This window comes from Agelaius phoeniceus, chromosome 2 (genome assembly GCF_051311805.1).
Source record: "Agelaius phoeniceus isolate bAgePho1 chromosome 2, bAgePho1.hap1, whole genome shotgun sequence".
NCBI lineage: Eukaryota > Metazoa > Chordata > Aves > Passeriformes > Icteridae > Agelaius > Agelaius phoeniceus.
Genome location: NC_135266.1, coordinates 24169093 through 24189508, shown reverse-complemented (window position 1 = coordinate 24189508; position 20416 = coordinate 24169093). Strand labels below are relative to the sequence as shown.

Below are 20416 nucleotides of genomic sequence, written 5' to 3'. Positions count from 1 at the left end.
CTAAATGTTTCCCTAAGTCTAGTCTTGCATCTGGCCAGGTTCAGATATGCAAAGAGTTTCAAGAGTCAGGACTCATTTTGGTGCATAGAGTAGCTGGCTCCAGCTGCTGGCATCCAGTGACTGAGAAGCTAAAAGACCTTCAGGACCATGTGGGCATAATCACAGGATTGAGGCTTTATTCATGCCTGTATAGGCTCTTGCACTTAAGTTTTATGCTATTATTTCAACTTAATATTTTGGGCTTACACCTAAGTCACTCTGTTTAAATTGTGGGTTATTTATTATTTTTGTGCACATCTTATACACTCCATGAAACTGGATTGCTACAGCCACACAAACATATCATAGCTGTACAATATTTTAAAAAGGTACATATAGTCCAAGCACAAAGCAAATCCAATACTGAGATAGAGTAAAACAAAACTTTTTTGTTTTTAAAAAAACAATGCTGTGAATATGGAAAAGTGAATTGTGCAAGCGTCTTCCCCAGCTTCCACTGCTGCTTTCCCCAATTTAAGGGGTAGCTTCTTTCCCAGATCTTCACCATTATACCCTTAATCAACATAACTGCAGGGGTTGCTGCTTGTCATACAAGGCAGTCATATAGGCTATTTCATAAAGATTTTGAAACAAAGCTACAAAAAGTGGTCTAAACCACGTTGACAAAATTCAGCAAACAACTGGCTACACGTCTGTCAGCTGGCATTTTGGCAGTGAACAGTCGCCAGTGTAACTGGCAAAGCCATCTCCCAAATTGTATGAACTGCAGGAGTGCATGCAGTTATTTTCCTGTTCTGCAGGACAAAATACATCTCCATGATAAATGAGCAAACAGATTTTATGCAGGTGAAATGAAAAAGAGGAATGATGGCAGAGAGCTTCAGTGAAGTGGACAGCAGGTCCATCAGGCTGGGAGCAGGCAGAGCTGCCCACTGCCATCTGCTTTCACTGGTGGGAGCACCAGTGGGGATGCTGCCATCTGTGTGCAGCCTGTGCAAACCAGAGCAGGGGAGAACAATTCCTGGAGTTAGGGGCTGTCCTGCTTCCAGCACTTCCTTTGGCCACCAGCTTGACCCCAGCCTTGGAAAACTGGTTTTGTGAAAAAGTTCATTTACCCCCATGAAGGGGTAAAGTCAGGAGCCAGATGCCTCTGCAGACTGTATTACATCAGTCTTGGTCAACTCCTTTTCCCCACAGCCTCATAAACATTGATCTTGTTTCAAGCTCCCACAAAGGACCCTGTAGAATCTCCTTCATCTCCCAGCAGAGACACATGTGCATAGTAATGCTACCTGAACATAATTCTATGAAGACTTTGATGAAAAATGCTCATGCTAATACTAAAATGAGCCTTATTTTCCTCTCAGTTATACTTATTTAGTCCTACTAAAACCAGCATGTTGTTAGTTTTATACATCTCTCCTTTTCCCAGTTTCCTACAAGAATGGCAGTCACAGACCACTACACCCTATGATTTGGCATGGAGACTTCAAAGTTCAAAAGTACCCTTTTCTTAAGTGACAATCTGGTTTAGTTGTCTGCTCTTTCTTTGCATCTCTCAACATGCTTTCAGGTTTGTTCCTACATAACCCAAGCCTTTTTTCTTGCACTTCCTTTGATTTCAAGCAAGTTGAGCATAAAACAACACAGGGAAAGAAGAAGAATTTTAAAACTATTCTTTTCAAACCAGGAATGAGGATTTTTTTTTTCTACAGCAACCTAGTAATAACTTGGTTATTACTATTATTGTTCACCAATAACTATTGGTGAATAAAAGACATGGGAAAGTTAGAAAACAAAAGTATTATACAAACCTCCATCAAAACCAGCAAGAAGACCCTTATGAACCATTAGTCTTTCTGTAATAAGATAGCAGTGCACTCAGTGATTAGTGTCATCACCAAAACTAGCTCTTTTTGCACTTGGTTTAAAGCAGGTAGATAAAGTTATAATCTCACTGTTCGATGGACACTATAGATTGTATTCTTTTAATATATACGGAACCCAGGTAGATGCTTAATATCTTGACACCTGTCCCAAAGGAGAGAGCAAAACAAAATAGTGAGGGATAGAATTGCAGTTCTGTGTCTCATAAATAAAATTCTATTCAGTTATTTTTTTCAAAATGTATTTATTGTCTTTCATAAAAACTTGGAAGTAAAACACAGACCTCAATAGACATAAACGGTCACAATGGGCAAATATGCAGATATTGCATTCAACAATAATGTCATAACAAAACTTAGGCTGTGTGGGGAAGAAGAAGAATATAGAAAGGAGGTAGTAATAAGGAAATTGCTTTGGCAATACAAAGAAAACATCAGCAGCCTCAATAGCCTATTTCTTTTTAAGTCAGTGAAAGGGAGGTGAGGTTGGCTCTTGACTGTACTCTGTTTTCTACTGCACAGGAGCTCCCAAACATGGATCAAGAAAGATGACCCCTAGTTCATGATGGTTTTCAGATCTCTGGGTACTTCACATCACACTGGGACTTCGATTTCCCATAAACATATACTTTGAAGACAACAATTTTCAAATTTATTGAACAAAATGATGCTAAACAGTGGGTACACATAGCTATCATCTTCATCCTAAAGAATCAATAGTCTCAGTCCAAAGAAGCACCCTGAACATAAATATCCCAGGATGATTGAAGAAGTCTCTGCAAACCAAGAGGGTGGGTGCTGGTCTGAGACATTTTTAACAGTCTATTTTAACAAAGGCATACACTTCAGCCACCCATACTTTGTTATATTTCTGGGGACATTTCTTCCACATGAAGAAATATGCCATGAATTCAAATGCTGCAAACCACATTTTTTTCCTCTTAAAAAACACCTGTGGATTTAGTTTCAAACAACTGTCCTCCACTTATGAAATTATTTTAATCAATAATAAGACACCAAAAACACTGGTTCAACCAATATCACATAGAGCAAAGAACCCCTTTAGAGTTTTGTGTTGCTGAAGTCTTTGTTGTCAAGTGATGCTAAAAGGTATCCAGGGGAAAACCTATTCTTAAGCAGCTCCACAGCTGAAGGAATTTACAGCTCCTTGTTCTATATTCCTTTCCAGGGAAGGATGTTCATCATTAAGCAGAATTTTGTTTAGATCCTGATACTCTCATACACACATTTGAAAAGTAGATATCTCATGGCCAGCAGTGTGAATTGTCATCACAATTCACTATAGGACAAAGGTATCTGCCTCTGGTACACAGCAAAAATAAAGCAAAACAAAAACCAACCCCCTCACAAACAAGCAGAAAACCATCAAAAGCCCCCCAAAAATAAATTAGTATCTTATTCTGGCATGAACATGTGATCAAAATTATGAAGTTACTGTAACCTGATGCTTGTCACCTAGGTAGCTGTATGTGCTGAATATAAATAAATACAACTGAAGTTACATTTAAAATTTCTGCCTTCTCATGGCTATTCAGATTGACTGAGTATTAACTCTGGATCACTCTAAAATGTCAATGGCATGGTGTTCTTCCTCCTTAGTGTCACCTCCTTGCTTGCAGTTATTCCTTTTTCTTCATTAGGAACAGAACACCAAGAAAAATTAATTCCTTTTACTAGAGTGAAAAGAAAAATAATGTTTTTAAAAGGTCACTGTTTATAGTGCTATTATAACTTCTTACAACCTAATCACATAACAGGAAATTGAACCCATTTAAAAAAAAAAAATCTGATTCAAGGTATTTATATAGTATGCATTAACAAAGCATCCAATAATTTAGCTTTCTCCAGAATGGTTGAACTCATAGTAAAGCAAGTCAGATCATCATTACAGCAATATCCAGAGGATTAGCTATCCCCTACCTGAGGCTCATCAAAAAGTATTATGAGGTTGGAAAAGGCATTCAACAGCTGAGCTGAATTAAGTCAGTGTGTGTAAGAAAGTTAAGATGCATCAGCTACAGGCAGAAAGCTGACAACGAGGAGCAGAAGCGAATTGTAAGTCAAAGTGAACAGAACAGAAACTTCTGGGTAGTACAGATGGGTCTTCAGCAGGAGAGGCAAGGTTAGGAGAAAGTCTTGACTGGTTTTTGCACAGCCATGTGAAAAAGCTGAAGCCCAGAGAAAAAGAGTCTGGGCATGGTGCCATGCCTTCCTGAGCTCAGAGGGCAGCCTGCCAGCCTATACTTCTAAGTCACAACAGATCCCTCTTGACAGCATGTCTGTGAAAGAGGAGTATTATTAATTCTCTCATTTTAAGAAGGCACAATCTTACTCTCCTCAGGGTAAAAGGAAAGGTTGTAGGGAAATATGATTAGGATCTTATATTTTATTCAGTTCTGAATAAAATTTCCCATTTAAACTAGGTCTCCCAGGATGTACAATCGGGGGAGGGGAGTTCATAGGGAGCCTGGTTTTGGTGGAAGAAAGGGAAGAAGGAAGAGGAAATCTCCTGAGTGTTTTTTCATTCAACCTTCAGAGAGAAAAAGTGGCATCCATTTTGATTTGTCTCTTCAGCGGAAAAAAAATAATTGTTGTGTTCTGCTACATTATTTCAGCTTCAAAACTAAAATGCCCACCTTCTTCATCTGTAAGTACCTATCATTTGATTTTTCAAAGTATCAACAGTTTGTGCAGAAAAAAAAAATCAATGCCCTAAGAAAACAGAAGGAAGAGGGACAATTAAAAATGAACATACGAAATAAAGTTTTACAGAATAAAACAATGTTGTTCTTCACTATCAACAACAACAAAAAAGTATCTTGAAAAGGAATTTTATCCCTCTCATACCTCCAGAGCAACATAAAGCACTGATAAATATCCTCAGTGGGTGCTTGATCTCTGCAGCTGCCCTGTTGTGGTATTGTTACTTCCTTGGTGAAGCATTTCCTCCCAGATGCACTGAGAGACTTACATAGTGGCTGATTCAGCTGTCCCAGTTTCTGAACTACACTCTGAATATCTTTCACAATAATTAGAAGTAACTTTTATCCTTTATCCATAGCTAAAATAATCAGGACCCAGGATCACAGAATCGTGGAAGGGTTCAGCTTGGAAGGGAACTTTAGAGATCACCCAGAGCAACCTCACTTCCATGGGCAGGGGTATTTTTAAGTCAGACTGCTCAAAGCATCATCCAACCTGACTTCAGACAGGTCCAGGGATGAGGCTTCTGCAACTTCTGTGACCAGCCCCAAAGCAAGTACAAAGGGGATTAGTGACTGAGGACTCTCCCAGAATTGCTCAGTAGATACCAGAAAACTCATTTCCCAGTGAAGCAAAAAAAGCTTCTCAGCCTTCCTCAGAAGCCTTCTAACTTCTGCCCTGTGCCCCCTGCCCACATCAGACAGCTCTGACCAGACGTGACCAGATGGCTCCAAGAAGAAGACTGGGTCACAGGTACAGCTCTTATTCATGGTCACAGCTGGGTGTCTCATCCTGCACTGAAGTGAGTTGAAAATTGCCTTCACTTGAGTATCTTCTTTAATCCTAAAAAACTGCTCTTGAATCTTTCTAACACCAAAAATTTTGCTGAAGAGCTCAAATAAGATAATTTGTTAAAATAATAAATTAAAATATTCCTAAAGAGATTAATCTCCATGTTTTAAAAAAGAAAGAAGTGAAACCAAAGAACACAGAAAATTTACCTCAGTAATTTATGAAGCAGAAGCTGATGTCTCAGTAGAAGCTAATCCAAAGGATACCCTCTATAAAAAAAAAAGTCTCATAGTCAGACTGGTTTTTCCTTCCTTCTCTGTATACCAAAAAATAAAACCCACTGAAAATACAAAGAGTAACTGTATAAGAGACAATGACTTGTACATAAGTAAGGGCTTTTAGCAGGTATGATGTTGAATTATGACACAGAACAAAGTGGTTTTGCTATTAAACAAAACTAGATATCAAGTGAGGTTAAAAGCTATGAAAGAATTTGACTTTATACAGCCATATTATTCAGAAGAATTAGTGCCTGGTAACATTCTGCTTGCACTGAACATGCCTCCATCCTTTTCACCCCTGAGCTGAGGTAAACTGTGGGTGCCGTAGAGGCAGATAGGCTCTTCCTGCTGCTGCTTCCAGTGCCCCATTGCTGGCACATTGGATTATGTGAAGAAAGCTGAAACCAACCTCAAACACAGAAAAGGTATAAGAAAAGAAATTTACTCAAAATGCCACTTGCATCCTATTGAGTCTTGCAAAGTGTATGTATCAGGATTTTCTGGACTGTAGATGTAGTGAGCTACTGGGGTAAAGACAGCATTTTTTTCCATGCATTCATTATTCTCATGTCCATGATTTTAATTGGATGGACTGACATGAAGGTAATTGACAGTGCAGAGCATCACACATCCAAAAACAGCTCAGAAAGGAGAACATTTCCAGGGCCATCATGTGTCCAGCTCCACTGCTTACCTGCAGTGGATGCCTGGATGCATTTCTCCTAACATGCATCCTTATGTTTCTGCATGTGCTGTTACAGGTGTCCCTCTGGGCATTGCACAACAGCCATGAGAGCTGCCAGCAAGGGCACACTGATGCTGCTGAGGGACCATACAGCACTCATCACATCAGGAGCACTTGAGATGATACAAGAATGGACACAGGCTTCTGTTAAAATGAACCCTTGTCACCATCTGCTTCAGAGGGCAGGAACAGGAGGCACTAGTAGTTTGACAGAGTTTTGTCCACTCGCAGAGGGGGACAGAAAGCTATCTTGGCTTGCCTCTCAGGGAAGATAACCTAAGTGACTTCATTTTCTAGGAGATAAAAAAGCTAAAGGTGTAGCAGTATGTATTACTGGGAAAAGAAGCCATTGATCTGGAGGGTTCCTCTGGGCTGCTGAAGATAAACTTCTTCTTTCCCTACCCCAAAGTCTTGCTTCTTAGCCATATCTCTCTTGCAAAGATCTTGGGCTTTAAAAAAAGCTTTCAAGGACTCTGCAAGCAATGGTTCAGGGGTTTGCACACACTGGGCTCCTTACCCAGCTCTGCTGATAAGGAGACTTTCAGACACCCCTTAAAGGAGATGTTCCTTTGCTTTCAAAGTAGCAACAAGTCTCTGCAATTTTAGCACTTTATGCACCAAAAGTGAGGAAGTCAAAGCAGCAAGTGGAAAATTGAACCTTTTCTGAAAGCACCTCTTCTCAAAGAGAACATTTCTCCTATTTCAGTTGTGTGCTTGTCCTCATCCAGGCCAGCTTGATAATTGACATAGCTCAAGGAGAGCTCACCAATGGGCTGGGGCAGAAGCTCCAACAGTGACAACTGTGCCTTTGCCAGGTCCCTGCTGGATATCGCCAGGCTGGGCCTGTCTCGCTAAAATGGTCAGTGACAAATGAAGAAAGACACTTCATATGCAAAAGTGTGCAACAAAAAATAGATCCTGGTCTGTACTCTTTCCTTTTGCATCTGTTTAACATTGATGTATCTAGGTTTGATCAATTAATTAAGGGATTTCATTCACATAGAAAACAACACAAATGAACACTCTTGAGATCCAGCTGCTTATCAGCACATGAACTGAATTTAGAAATGTTATGTAGTCAGAACTTAACATTAGCAGGGAAATGGAGGAAAATGTAACTGAAGGAGTTTTTCAAGATGTTGTTGTGTCACAAAAGAGTTTTATTCCTATTTTCAAAACTCCAAATCACTAAAGCTTCAGTGTTCAGACAACATCCACTGTGTTTGTTTTTGCCTTATCATTCCATTTCAGTGTAACAAGCATCAGTCAGCAACTTCTTTGCCAATAATTTGGCAAATGTTGTTCTCCAAAAACTAAGTCAAAAGGTTAAGTGCAAACAAATACTGGTTTCTGTTCTGTAAATAAACTAAAGTTCTACTTTGAACTGAAGAAACCAAGGCAAGACCACAGTGGCTTTTATGTGACAGAGTAAGACTTCAGGCAAACTACAGTCTTCATTTTACTGACTGTACCTGATAAGACTATTTTGGCCTTTTAGAAAATGAAAAAAAATCTAATTTAATGCTGTTTAACTTAGTATTGTCATCATACATGTTTTTCTTCAGGAACAAATAAAAGAAAGAGGGCTTCAACACAGAGATACACTCACAGGGGGAAATAGAATGAAACAAAAGCAAACGTAAGATTTTTTAATGCTATAAATAAGCAGCAAATTTAGATCAAATAAACAGTGTACGAACTTCAAGCACTGAAACTCATGGATGTATGCTTCCTGCCAGAAAGCCTAAAAAATGTTCTAAAAATAGATTTATGTCTTAGAAAAATATAAATTTCTAATATTAATAACTCACATACAAAAAAATAACCTTCTATTCCTCTATAGCAGGATCTTTTCTGGGAATGAAATCTTTATCATTATTTGATCATCCAACTGAACTGAGACAAATTGGTAAAACTAAAATCCTAATTAAAAACATACCTGATACATATTTTATTTTCAATAGATAACAAAAATAAATGTGCTGATATCAAAAATAATGTGCTGATATCACATTTTTGTGTAATTGTTTTTTACAGAATGTTTTAAACCAAATGGAAAAAGAAATCCAAAACATTTTCTTCCTAAGACATTCCAAACACTGGTCACATAAACCACAAAATGGGGCAATGAAGCATGATCAATATTTGCGCAATCTATTTATAAGCACAGATATCTGTCTTTTGTTATATCAATGTGCTATCCAAAATGCAGTGTTTCTAGGACATTTCTGTGGACTCTATCACTATAATGCACACTGAAAAATAAAGAACAAGTTTGAGCCTGGTGTATGTAAAAGCATGTTTTCAAACATGACTACTACAATATTAGCTTACAGCTGGTAACAAAACTTGTAGTCAACTTATCTTATCTTACCAAGACTTTATTCAACTATCAACTAAATTAATTTCTATTAAAAACTATGTACTTTTTATATTTAGTTATATTCATTATTAATGGATTAAATGCCTTATATATGTTGAAACACACACATAACATCAGATAAAAAACACACAAGAGTACCTACAACACAGAAATACCTACAAGATTTCAATGTCTTAAAAAGTAATTATAATATATTGTTGAAAATGTGAAAAGAAGTAGATATTCCTACCAGAAATTTTATCTTGACCAGATTTGCTCCCACATATTCCTGTGTTCCACTGAATCAATTTCACACTTACTCACCTCCCTGTCTCTGTGATGTGGTTTATTCATTGGTTTGATATTGCCATAGCAACTCGGCAACATGGAAACATGTTAGCCAAGCAATGCTGCTCACCTCACACTATATGGTGAATTGCTGCCTGGTACATACAGCATATTTTAATGTATATTGATCTCTGCTTCTTACTATTAGGCTACTGGTTTAACATCACCATTTTAACTCAGCATTTAGCAGTCTCTGGTAATGATTTTCACAGTATTTGACTTGTAGTGGTCTTAATTACAAAAATTATCTACTTCCTCAGATTAAAAACAGGATATATTTTGACTACAAGTCGAACTACTGCATTGGAGCACACTTAAACAACCTGAAAAATAAACAGCACTGTTCACAACCCCTAAATTCAGGGCTTCCCCAACATTCTTGCATTTTTGCCCCGTGTAAGCAAGTGCATGCAAATCACAGATAAGACTGTGTTAGCATGGCTGTGCACACATGCTCCATTTAAGAAGCTTTCCCTTTGGTGCATGTGGTCTGGAGGGAGTGGGGACCCTCTCACCCCCACCATGCCTCCCCAGGAGCACACCAACAAAGTGGATGGTGGCTAGTGAGAGGGATGGTGCTTTGTCTGGAGAAGAGATACAGCACTGGGCGAGCCCCTCGGAAGGCAGGCAGGGATGCTCCAGCAGCTTCTGCTTCCACAACCTCCCCACAATCAGTGGGGGCTTGCAGCGTGCTCTGAATCACTAAAGGGAGGCAGTAGATCTTCTGCATTCACATAAAATAAAACTCCAAACAAAACAACATGTGAGAACAAAAGCAGGATCTCTGGTGCAGCAAGCAAGAGAGTCTTTAAAGCTCCAAAGTCTAACATAGCATCAATGCTATGTAAATCAGGGCATCCCCAAACACAGATTTGGATCATAGTGAGGAGACTAGGCAATAATCCAGGGCAATAGTATGAGTGGGAGCTGAAACTGTCTCATTGACTGAGTCTTTATCTTCACAAGCTGGCAACTGCTTCACAACTGTGCTTACTCACAGAGGAAACATACTTCTGTTTGAACTGGCTTGCACCACAGCTTGACCTAAATAGTTTTTAAGAAAAGCGATTCATCTGCCCTCAGACACTCTTGATAAACCACATAAAACATTGAGATTTTGACCACAGAAAAGCTGCATGGAGACCAGCAATACCTTAGGACTCATAACATCTCTGAACACAGTTATGTACCAGGACACTTCTGTCTGCCTGCTTAATACATCACGACCGGCTCAGATCTCACTGGGCTTAAGTCAAAAGTTAAACTGATTGGGAGGCCTTAGACTAAGTGTAAAACACATCTGTGAGACAGTATGGGGTTCACAGTTGAAATTCAAATTACTGCCACATTGGTGTAACACACTACGGTTTGCAATCTAAGATATACCACAACACATCTTTATTGACTAGAAACCAAAGACTTTAATTTCTTCCCCAGCAGAACTGAAACCAGCATTTTGGTCTAGGATTTAAGCAGGCTTGTTCAAGTAAAAGGTGTGGAACAAAGGGAAGATGAAGGAAGGAATTTTTGTGTAAAAGTTGCTTCAGTTCCTGACCGTGCTTTCCAACAAACAAGCAAGAGTTACGAAAATGCTGTAAGATGAATTCCATTTTGCCTCAGCACAGCAAAAGAAGAATTACTTGTTCAGAATGGGAAAATAGGTTTCTATTACTTGGCTTTGATTTTTTTCTCAACCAAAAAAGTTATTGCAGATTCCAGGAGAGGTAAGTGCTATACACTCAGTAATGATCCTACAATTGGTGTTTCCACTGAGAGCACTAAGAGGCCAGCTTCAGGGGAAGGAATCAGGCTAAATAGAGAGATAGGAGGAATTGGGGGTACTAAACAGGAAAACAATTAATTTATATCAACACAGTGCTAGGAAATAACACCTTCCACCTTATGGACTACTCTTACACTAGCACAAAAGGGTAGGTGATTGCTCTGCTCCCCTAACAAAATTTGTGATGCTCTACACTACTGGGAAATTTGGAATATTAGTTCTCTTAATATATTTAGTTTTCTCTTTGACAAATAAGGAGCTCTGAAAAAGTGTTATAAAGAAATATTTTATTCTGCTTAATGTGAGATGTTATTTCATCTAAGTACACATTCAATTTATAATGATCTTTGCTGGAACTCTTACAGGTATTACACTGCAAAGGCATCTAAGTAAAATAAAACATTAGCAATTGTTCTGGTGTCTGCTGTCCCCTTCATTCTTTCTATAAAACATTTGAATCTTTGACCTCAGAGCTATTATCTGCTTCCATCTGAAGGACTTCAAGTAGGGTGCAGATGGGAGCTAACTTCACACACATGGACTACAAACTCATGGCAAAAAACAGGTCATGAATATGTGAAGTTACTCAACATCATTCCCACAGGCATGTGTCCCAGTTTTGCAAACAAGGAATAGTACAGTAGCAGTAGTACAGCTCCCCTATGAATACTTAGCCTTTACATAATTCCAAAATTAGGAATCTCCAAAACAAAACCAAATCATTAACACCAAATCTAAAAGTCACTAGCAGCTACTCTATATCTGTTTGAAGGTTCAGAAAGAACACTGATAAACACCACTCTCACTTCTCTTTCACTTCCCAGATCTCAACAACGGCACAATCTTCTTCAAAATGAGTCCTTCCCATAGACTGGAGTTCTTCAAGAACTGCTCCAGCAGAGGATTTTACCGGGTACATGCAGTCCTTTAGGAAGACTGCTCCAGCAAGGATGCCTTCCACAGGTACATGCAGTCCTTTAGGAAGACTGCTCCAGCAAGGATGCCTTCCACAGGTACATGCAGTCCTTCAGGAGGACTGCTCCAGCATGGGTCTCCCACGGGGTCACAGGTCCTGCCAACCAATCTGCTCCAGTGTGGAATCCTCTCTTCATGGGGTAACAGGTCTCACCAGGAGCCTGCCCCACCTCAGGCTTCACCTGGGGTCAGAGCCTCCTCTGGAAATCCACCTGCTCCAGCATGGGGTCCTCTATGGTCTACAGGTGGATATTTGCTTCAGCATGGACCCCCATGTGCTGCAGGGGCACAGCTGCCTCACCATGATCTGTCTGCACCACGGGCTGCAGGGGAATCTCTGCTCAGCACCTCAAGCACCTCCTGCTCCTCCTTTTACACTGACTTGGTGTCTGAGGGGCTGTGTATTTTCACTCTTTTGGCTGTTGCACCACAGTAGCTTGCCTTTTTTTTTCTTTCTTTTTCTTAACTTAGTAATCCCAGAGGTGCTACCATCATCACTGATGGGCTCAACCTGGGCCAGCAGCAGCCCCACCATGGACAGTAGCTGATATTAGCCTGGGCTCAACCTGGACCAGCCCCACCAGCTGATATTAGCTCTGTTGAACAAGGGGCAACCTTCTGGAGAAGGTTCTCACAGAAGCTGCCTCTGTCTTCTCCCTGCTAGCAAAACCTGGCTATGCAAACCGAATCCAGCTCCTAGAATAAAAGCAACATTTTACTTACCAGACTGTAACGCTTATTTCAAGTCAGAGAACTGTCACACACAGCCACTAAATTGCAACAACATTAGTCCTGTATTTGCTAAGGGCAGATGTCACCTTAGGGGAACTATTATGGGCTCCTCTCCAGACTTGGCATTTCCCAGGGCCACAAACCCACAGACATAGTGGGTGCTTCACAGACCTTAGTGTCAAGGGCTACATGGTCACACTAGAATGGTTTGACAGCTTTGGGCTTCATAAAATGCCAGGAATCCTTTTTTTTTGTCTCCATCCTCTGAGCAAGGCCACATCTCAAAACCCATTTTATATCCAGTCACATCTGCCCCATGGGCTGCCAATCAGACTGTTCTGAAGTAAAACAAAAGGTCATACAACATGATTTTGGCTTCAATTTCAGTTATTTGTTGATTTTGATCAAATGAAAGGAATTATAATTCTGACTTTACATAAAATTTCCAATCCCTATATGTAATTTCTTTAAAATGCACCCATGGGTGCTTCTATATTCTTCTAGCAGAGATGCAGCTCTATACAAGTGGAATTTTAACTTGCTGATACTCTCAGGAATTCAGTCTGTAAAAACCAGCAAATATACCCTTGAGACTTGTAAAATACCCTAGATGAAAAGCATTCACAAACTGAGCAGCCTTTTCTTCTGATTTATTATTTTATTAAATCAGTGGACAGTATCACAACAACAGAAAATCATCTTGATAAAATGGGTGATTCAAACAGACAAAAGCGGTTGTCAGCAAATGAACTGATTCCAACATAAGCAATCATCAGGTCACATAAGCTGATGCAAGCAGAAAACAAAGAGACTGCAAGTAAGTCCCTACACAGTAGAACAATTGGTGATATCTTTATTCATAGTTCAAGATTTTTATTAGTATTGCTATTTTAGGCCTGACATGTATTGTTATGACATTATATTGGTTTTCACTGATTGCACCCTTCTCTTTTCATTAAGATGAACCAACACTGACATGCAATGGACTGTCTTTAATGGCAAACAAGTATTTATGGTATCATCAAAAATTACCATCACTTCATAATGTGGTCTTGTTTAATATCTTATAGTTTGGGGATTTTTTAACAGTCTCTTAGGGGAAACTGATTTCAGAGGGAAGAAAGAAATAAAAATGCATCTCCTATAATGAAGTCAGTTGCATTACAAGGATTAGGTAAAGCCTTACAGAGATTTTTAATGAGAACTTTTACAAAGGCTCAATCAAAATAAATGCTATCTACTCTTACAAGGGTTTTAGCACCTTCATTTTCTTCAGATAGGGAAGGTCCTATACCCATCACATTGTTAGTTTTGATGATTACATTAACACATTTAGGTGGTTTAATACTACTACTACTAACAGTAAGTATAAAGTAATGATTGCATGTGTGGGACAGTCATTGTATCAGCAAGTTAACTAGTCAGAATTGGAGTGCACACTGCTTACTTTCATGTTTAAAACTGCAGTCATATTAATTTTAGATATTACTATCTAAAATCATTCTCATCCTTCTTTGCCACATCAGTTCTTTTAAAATTTTTACTTTCATATCTTTATTCCCTTATCAATGCATGGTAACAGTAGAACAGTGTTATAAAGAAAACAAATGAAGAAAAGGCCATACTGTTTCACATTTACATTTGTCAATTGTCAGCAACATTACATAGGCCTTTAAAATAATAGTAGTTTTCCCCAAAAATGAATTAGTTCTGTATAATTTGTTTATATGCTAAATTAAAGCAAAATGAGTCTGAAAAAATATACCTCCTCATAGAGTCACACTTGAAAGGAATAATTAGATTATTATGTTTGGCATCTAGTGCTGACTAAAAATTAGAAGAGTTACTAGTTGCTGTTACAATTGTGAAAACATGTATGAAAAGCAAGAGCCATTAAAACAAAGCCCAGTTTTCTTCAGGCATTTGACAAGATAATGAAACAGATAATGTAACAACATCCCTGGTTTATATTGTTACTGGGTCTTTCTTTCACAGCTTTACTCTTTGCGTTTCTTTCAGTGGCTTTATTTATTAGTGTCGTTTATCAAATATATTTTTTAATTTGTGTTTTGATGTAGCAAAGTTGCTACCTTGATTGCAATAAAATGATACGAACTTATCCAGCTTTGCTCTGGCACAATTAATATAATTTGATTCACCACGCTAAAGCTGCAAGATTTTGACTGCCCCTCATAACATACTGAATGTGCCTAACATCTCTTAAACCTATCCAGGACTTCATCAATATTTACAGATGAAATATGCTGAAATCAACTTCCAAAAATCACCACACCTCATATCCTGTCTTATTTCAAGTAATGAATCTGCTCTGAGCATGACTACAGAAAACATGGAGTTTACTTGTGGAGTACCTACCCAATATGGGCAAAACTAGAATTTAACTTTATTCCACAAATAATTTTAGCCCAAAAGGAAGATTCTAGTAATACATACATGTTGTTTGGAAATATCTATACCAGACTGAAAGGAGATATTCATTTGAGTTGCTTTGAGAAGATGAGTGTGTAATTATTTGCATTTCATAATAGACACATTATGCCCTTGTAGTGGCAGACAGCTGAAAGACAGGGCAACCAAAGCTGGGCAGAAAATGCACAAGGTGAATAACAGACAAGGAAGAAATTGTTAAATACACACTAGCAGCTGAGCAATTGGAGGGACTGATAAAAGTAATGATATCAGATAAATTCCTGACTCAAAAGTTATTATACTCTCTGCAGAAGTGAAGCTACAGATCTCTTAATAAAAAGAGAGGCACTGTAAAATATGAATTTATACCAATTCTCTAATTTTCTAGCTGTTTGAGCAAGATGTTGATAAATAAGAGACCATTATAATTACGATTTTTTTTTCTAACAGAGAAAAAAACAACAAAAGCAATAGCACACTTTTTCATATGCACTGTTTTAATCAGTTTGATTTTGATGGTAACTTTGTGACTGCTTTAGCACACACAGGAGTAGTTTAAATCTTACATCATTCTTTACTTAATGTATGCAGGGGTTTGGTATCTGTTTGGTGTCTACACAGAACAAAGCCCTAGAATCAAAAATACTTGACAGGCCTGATTCCTTGCATTAATGAAGCTTTTGTCATTTCACTAATTTCAGCCTTGCTTAAGTGATACCTATAATATAAATATTATATATAAATCTATAAATACCTAAAATTAATTAGGTAGATTGATTCAAATTCTTTATGAAGAGCAGCAAAAAATCAGAGTATTTTGACTGAAATGTCAGGTGCTTCATAAAACCATCAAACTATATAAAATTCACAACACAGGGACTTGGTTGTGACTTGTGCAGTCACTAAAATGTGGTTGTCAGCTGGTGTATCTTATTTCCATTACATTAATTAAGGAAGATGTTTTGCTCCACTGTCTCATCTCTATTGTCCATTTAAGTGAGGACTTTTATTTTGTTCTCTTAAACTTGAGAAGAGAATGCTGAGAAAAGAAACAGAATTCATATTGCCAAAATTGCACAAGTCTCACTTAAAGCACAACCTGGATTTAATTAGCTTCTTTCATTCTTGTGTATAGTTTCATCTATTCAGAAACTCTACCCTCTCTGTTAGCTCCAGCCAACTCCTTATATCCTAACCTCATGGCAGAAGTAAATCTTTGAGAGCTTCAAATGCCACACAACCAGATCCTTAATACATCACTATTTCCAGGAAAGGTAATGGAGAAATACCTGTTTTGGAGTCGGCCTCTTAACTTAATGAACTGCTGAGTTTCTTTAGGAGACAGAGAAAACTCCACAAAAGTCTTGTGTTTCTATCTCTCGTCCTAAAAACTAATCACCAATGAAAAAGAAGCCTTTTGTGAAACCATGCACACAAGGCCCTCCAGGCAAAGTGCCCACAAAGGGCTAGAGTCCCTGAAATGCTGCTAAATCAGAGCACACAGTTGGTCATCACAAACTAAGTGATTTAACTGTTTAAAAAATTAGCATTTTTTGCTATTGATAAAACCATTTGTTCTTGTGTTTTAAAGACATAGTGCTCCTCTTCACAAAAATAAAACAGAGTTAATGACTTTCCCTTCTTCACCTCACTTACACAAAAGAAAGACTAGATCTTGATTCTGGATCTGTCCTTTATATGGTAACCAAAGGAGATCACACTTGTGCTGCATTTTTTGTTTTAATTAGAGACAGATTCTGGATTTGTCTGAAAGAAAAAAAACATCTAATTTCACATGAGCCAGATCAGCATCTCCATAGTTGAGGCAGCCCACTTTAATGAAAAAATTTCTCCTGAAATTTGATAAGACAGAAAAGTTATCTGCAAGATCTCTCCCTCCTTCAAACATGGACATTTCTCTGCATACTGGGTATTTCTTTCCATTCCCACCCCACACCCCTGCAAGTCCTAAAGCTATACGTAAGACTTTTGAGGCAGTAGGTTACCAAGGCAACTCATGCAGCTTATCATTATCTAGATCTCACTACTGAAAGATTGATTCTGGACAAATAGTAATCATGTAACAGGGTGTGCTGATGGATCACTTTCTTTTAAGTTGCTAAAAACCATGGAAGCCAAAGCATATGACTCTACTTTGGGTTTAATGAGTTGAGGAAATGGCTCCATAAATGTCTTTTCAGTTTCCCTTGCCCACATGGTACCTATATATGGGTTTCTGTTATGTAGATTCTACCTCCCTAAAGACAGTAACTTCTCTGATTCAAAAATGACAGGGAAAAATCAAGAACTTACAGACAGTGGCAACAGAACCCCTGGGGTACAGCCAAGGTTAAACTCAGATCTCTGGAGACCACAACAGGGCAATTTCTAGTTTTGCAGCCCAAACACTGAATGAACAGCAAAATGGCTATGTAGCACTAATCACCAGGCTCACACAACCTTATCCTGACAGATCAAATTTCATTCAGTTAGCTAGCATATAAATTCATCCTAATTCAAGAGAGACTTATCCATATTAGACAGTTAGTGAACATTCTGATGAGGTTCCAGAGTTTACTTTCAGTTGCTTCATACATTGTCAGTACCACTTATCTTCCTGGTTTTCATTAACTTAGCTGAAGCAGTCTTTCTTCCTAGTTTTTGCACCTTTTCCTTATGCATTACATATCCGAACCTTTCTCTTGCCAGAGCATCCATTACTTAGAAAGATAGCCTGGCCAGGCAAGAGTCTGATTATCCTCAGGTCACTCAAAAACTTCTGAAGTTTGCTCAGTTTAGCCATAAATACTACAGCACAAAGCTCAGGCAGAGATCCTGCGGGCAGCACTCACAGCAGACTCCCATTAGCAACGTGTACAGTGCAGTGCACTACAGCCACACATTAGTGCTTCACACTAAGGGACCTGAAGCAGCTGTTCAAGAATACTAAAAAGGCTGAAAATAGAAAGAAGAATATGAATGACATGTTTACTTGAGGCAGGATAAGCAAAGTGCTCTGCTGCGTGCATGACTGCAAGGTGCAGCGCGTGGAAGAGCTGCGCCCACACATCAATAGCAAGGACTGCTGGCTTCCTTTGAGGAAAGGAAGCTCACAGAAGAAATCCAGACCACCAAAGGGACCTCAAAGAAGGAGTAACAAAGAAAAACAAAGAAGGAGCAATCTGCTTCTTGTAGACCTTGCTGTTTCCCAGGGGCAAGTGAAAGGGCACCAGAACCGAGCAAGGAAACAAGGCACCACAAGCCCAGCACTATACTGGCTCCGTAAGCCTTCCCAATCTCCATTCACCAATCCTTTCTGGATGCATGAGAACCGAGTGCAACACATTTTGCTAACAAGGGTGTCATGAAAAATGGACATTATTATATAGAAAAACTTTAATTATGAGTAAACACATTATTCTTGGTTATAAATTACAGCAGCACAAGCAAGTACTGTTAATAATTTGGCATGGAAAGGACAAACCTGTTTGGAAAAAAGCTGCTGTGGAACTCAATATGACTACATTACTCTAAAGGCTGTGGAGAAAAGGTGAATTCCAAGTTCATAGAGGATTATAACTATATTTAAACTGCATGAAGGTGGATATTTAATTGAAAATACTTGCAAGAATTGAACAAAATGGCTTTCAAGAATAATCTGGACAATGGTGAGTTTTCTTAATTAACATTTATCCCCTTGGGCATAAATTAAGTATGTTATATGACCTTTTGGAATAAGACATGTCTGCAAACCCTTCATTAGTAGGTTATTAGGCTGACCAAACAAAAATACTGTGGATATTTTGGTGCATTTTCATTCATTACCCTTCAGCACATCAGCTTATCCTGGTTGTGCTGAAATCAGTAAGAGGTTTAACGTTGACTTTTATAGGATTACCTCAGGCTAAGAGCATACAAACTTAGGCCTGGTGTGAGGTTCTGTGTAACTCTTAAAATACAGCAACACCTTCACTGAAAGATCTTTTTAAACACAGCTAAATGAAAATGCAATGCTGCTTTGTTTCTGGCAAAAAAATATAATTACAATGCCCCAAGAGAAGGAAGCTGGCATGGTGCTTTGATATCTGAGGTTAATGGAAGAAAGCAATATTATACTAAAATAATAGATCAAGACTCAGTAAGAGACCAGTCAGATACTTAAAAATAGAGTTCAAATATAAACCTAGACAGTCATTAAGCAAAGATGAATGGAAAAGTCAGTTGTTTTTGAGGTTGGAGGTGGGAGGGTTTCCCATGTGGAAAACATGGTAATAGGTAGATTAGAGAAGCATTATGTCAGGAATTATGAGCTCTCCTACATTGCTGTCTACACCTCATAAAAGGTGTTGTGAAGAAGAAAGATGAAATGAGCTGTACATTGCCATCATTTCCTAGAAAGGCTACTTAGCACTGAGGGCAGTTCATCACTCCAATGGATTCACAGCCCCATGAGAAAACCTTTATTATGAAGGCACCACAGTTCTCTGATACAGGACTATACATTACAGTTCTTGTGAGGTTTTGTCCTGCCTGCTCCTGCCTCCATTTCTGGCTTTGTGTACCACTGGAGCGACCAAAATATATGCAAGACCTCTTTTTACATCTTTCCTTTTCAAAATTTCTTTATGGAAGTCATACTGTAAACTAATTTCCCCATATTTCCTCCTCATCCAAAAACTTTAGGGCAAGAGCAGCACATTACAAATCCAGGAGGTACAATTTTGAGTCTTAAGCATTTTGAAATGGAAAACAAGAAGACAAACATAACCATTACATTAGTGCATCTACTTCAGCACTAATATGAACAAGTTCAGTTATGTGAACATATTCAGGAAACAATAAAGAGGATTATATATTCAAACAATAACTAAGAAAATCCTTGATAAACGAAGAGAGCAAAAATTTAAAAATGCAAACAGCACAGCATTCCATAGTCTACCATAAGAGATTGGAAAAACAAAATTAACTTCCAAATTAATATAATTTTTTTATATTCTAAGAGCAACATTTCCCTCTGAACACATGGAGATGCTTAACTAAGCAGCAAAAAGAATCTTCTTCAGAAATGCTGATGATGTGCTGATTTTGCAGTGGAGTCTCAGAACTCATAGGTCCAGATTCTCCAAGTTTATCCCACACAGAATCTGGCCCATGAACCCAACCAAAGCAAAGTTCACACTTCTGGCATGGGGTCAAAAGCAGGTAAGGCAAGGCATCCATACGGGCTCAGCTCCCCTCTGTGAAGGAGGCTGGGGATGAGAGGAGCAGCAAGAGAAGGGCAGGACTGCCAATCCTATGGGAGGGTTTTCCCTTGGGATAGAGACAGACCCAGATGCACACCAGTCTGACACTGAGTGG

The 20416-nt window shown here is 38.6% G+C and overlaps 1 protein-coding gene across 3 annotated transcripts in view; it reads right to left on the bottom strand.

Annotated features, from left to right (window-relative positions):
• MYO16 (myosin XVI) overlaps positions 1-20416 on the bottom strand; it is a 357627-nt gene that overhangs the window by 316679 nt on the left and 20532 nt on the right. The window contains exon 1 of one of the 3 annotated variants that reach the window (XM_077173306.1): positions 9041-9119. The exons of the other annotated variants lie outside the window; for them this stretch is intronic. The gene's annotated coding sequence lies outside the window, so the exon portion shown is untranslated. Of the gene's footprint in view, positions 1-9040; positions 9120-20416 lie in introns of those variants that run through there. 3 annotated transcript variants of the gene reach the window in all.